We start from the raw sequence: 3,222 nt of genomic DNA on the forward strand, positions 1-3,222 counted from the left end.
TCAGATATATGGATATTTCTTGGAAGCATTTCCTATATCACGTAATATAATTGGGTCTCAGTTGATCAGTCTGGCTATGAAAGTGGACTAGATGTAGAGTTCATAGCGTTAGCTGACAGTCCAGTTAAGGATGATATTATTTGCTTCATTTGGCAACATTAACAGAGTTTCATCCCAGAGATGATTACCACGAGCTCCTGCACGTCACTGCTGTTTCTGGGATCTAACTGCAATGGTGATGTACACATTCAGGCTCCTAGGGTATTCCATCGAGCTAGATGATGGCAAAGCTCATACGCAGCCATAAGATATACATCTTTTATTCCCAATTCCGACTGACTGCATGTGAAGTCTCGACTCTTGGCCATTTCAACACATTTGTGATAAAGGTGTACTTCAAGGCTTGGTTCACATGCATGTGTGCGTCATCTGCTCCACAAAATGCTATTGCTACAGCAGCAGTAAAGTCAGCACTGGACAGTGCATTGTGACACTTTCAGTGTTTTTATTTTTTTTGTTGTGTTAATGTGTTTATGTTCAAAAAGCACTTAAGTTTTTAAGTAACTAAAAGGTGCTAGTCTTCATTTTAAGTATTTTTATAATGTTCTTATGTTTATGTTAAAACAACTGTTATTTATCATATCCAAATTTTTCAAAAAATTACAAAACTTTGATACAGATAATATCAATTCAATTCAATCAGCTTATAAAAGTGCCAAATCATAAGTCACCTCAAGGCACTGCAAATAGAATCCAAAATAAAAATTAAAAATAAGGGAATAAAAATGGAAGTGAGAAAAAATTAAAATACATAATTAAAAAACACGGGAATAAAAGTTAAGAAAAATAAAAACTATTCACACGAGATAGAATAAAAGTATGTTTTAGTACCATTAGTAAGATTATTACTATTTATAATATTGTTATAATAATACAAATTTTGTCAGCTTTTTTCTTTTCAAATTATGAACAAACCTGGGGGGGTGGGACAATAAAAATGTTAAACTTTATTTTTGAGTGGACCCTAATGAAGGCTGACCCTCAAAACTGCCCTTAAACAATTAATTTTGGCAAATGTCAAGGTTGAGGAAACTGATTTTCAATCTAGTGTGGGCCAAATGTAGCACACACTTAGGTGGACTCCAGAATTGCCCTGGCAGAGTCCGCCAGAGTTCAATCATTTGGGTGAAGGTTGATGTCAGTGGGGTCAAATATCAAATTACTGTACCCTTACTGTCTTTATGACCACAGGTACTCTTACCGAGTTGAGAAAGATAAGCTAGCATCTCTGAACTAGAAAGTCTGGAAACAGACAAACTGTCCAGCCCAATGGGCCAGTGGCAGCATTGTAGGTTTTGGACCATCACAAGCTGTGGCTACTTTCTAAACCTCATATAACCACTTGACTTTCCGGCTAGCCCACTGTGCTAATAAAATGTCAAGTCCAGCTACCCTAGGGACCTAAAGTCACACCCCAACAAATGCTCTTGGTCCACTGGACCAGTGTTAGTCTATTTAGGTTTCACCTCTTGATTTTGACATTAACATATTTGCTTTATTTGTGGTCAAACCATCAAAGACTATAACCGTTACAAAGAGCAAGAAAGTCAAATACATAACAGAAACATGAATGCTGAAAGTTTTAACACACCTACACTGTAAAAAAAAAAAAAAAGTCGATGTACACGAACTTGGCAACATTTAATAACTTTGTGCAGATGACCAACATACAGCCAGCAGAACTTTTAATGACTGCAAATGTACAAACTTGCATAGATCAAGTGATATAGTAGCTTCAAAATGATGCATCTAAAAATGGAACATTCGGTTATATTTTCTCTGTCGAAAAGATCACCCACTTGTTGCAGGAACTCTAAATACCAACAAAATTAAATACATCTATATTCTGACCACAAACATATGCAAGTTTGCACCTGGAGCCAGCAGGGCATTGGCTAAGTGTGAAGGATTGGTCTGATTGAGATCCAGATTGTTTGATGGAGATCAATTGTCCTGCACAAAGAGTTAAAAAAAAAAAAAAAGCCACAGACCCCCACACACAATCACTTTTGATTGAGCTCCCCCCCCCCCCCCCCCTTCCTTTTATTTTTTCTTGTTTTTAACAGAATGGCTATTAACAGTGTGGCATATGGACGACATCATGGAATCCTCTGAATATAAAGGGATGCACAAAGTGCAGTCATTTTATAAACAGTTTTTGACATTATTTTAGACATTTCCCTGGGATTACTTTGTTGTTGATCTTTTGTTAAATACACAAAGGGAAATACCTGATTTTGGCTGTTCTCAATTTTAAGGCAATGCACTTGCTATTTGGTGAAACCACCACCTGGGGTCAGAAATTTGCAGGTGTGACATCTCTTGTGTGGAACCACTGAAATGGTTCCACAGCAGATGAAATCCTCTGGAAAAAAGAAGCATCCTGCTGATCTTCAAGGGGAGTGCCACTCACTGAAGAAATTATGGTTTAGGACAGTGTTTCTCAACAGTCTTGGAAAGTATTGGAACTCTGGTGGACTTTAGTACAGTGGATGATGATGATATGTACGTAACCAAGCGTCATTGAAAAGCTGACAGATGATGTAGATTATAAAACACCCAAGAAACAAACACAAATGGTGAATCTGTTGATTTTACTTTACTTAAATGGACTTTTGCAAAGTGTATGCTATCATATTAGTGTCAACCTTGAACACACATGCTAACCATAACCGTGATTCCATTTTCTTTAATATATTCTGTCAGTGAAATGCGCCATGTCAATGTAAAAGTGTCCATACAGATCCTATTGTATGAAGCAGATGAGAGTCTACGACTGCACCTGAACAGGACACCGGTCTGACAGGGTAGTTGCCCAGCCAAGGCCGGTGCCCATTTAAGGCTGGGTGGATTGGTACCATGCAGAATATGCTTTTTGTCCAAGGACCCAGACAGATGGCGTGACCAGGAACATACAGTAGTGTTCAGAATAATAGTAGTGCTATGTGACTAAGATTAATCAAGGTTTTGAGTATATTTCTTATTGTTACATGGGAAACAAGGTACCAGTAGATTCAGTAGATTCTCACAAATCCAACAAGACCAAGACAAGACCACTGTATGTAGCTTTTCTCAAATGTAAAAAGCACTTGGTATTTGCATTTGTGGGCAGTGACTGCTGGGACCCCCACCACAAACCCTGTGACTCTTAAGTGGAATAAG

General features: G+C 37.9%; 1 protein-coding gene across 1 annotated transcript in view; it reads right to left on the bottom strand.

Moving 5' to 3' along the window:
• Nucleotides 1-1,533: 1,533 nt before the first annotated feature.
• Nucleotides 1,534-3,222, bottom strand: part of rnf144aa (ring finger protein 144aa) — a 146,882-nt gene continuing 145,193 nt past the window's right edge. Inside the window, exon 8 of the mRNA XM_034195447.1 lies at nt 1,534-3,222. This exon is cut by the window's right edge and continues 1,136 nt beyond it. The gene's annotated coding sequence lies outside the window, so the exon portion shown is untranslated.

Source organism: Thalassophryne amazonica, chromosome 19 (genome assembly GCF_902500255.1).
Source record: "Thalassophryne amazonica chromosome 19, fThaAma1.1, whole genome shotgun sequence".
In the NCBI taxonomy this organism is placed as follows: Eukaryota; Metazoa; Chordata; class Actinopteri; order Batrachoidiformes; family Batrachoididae; genus Thalassophryne; species Thalassophryne amazonica.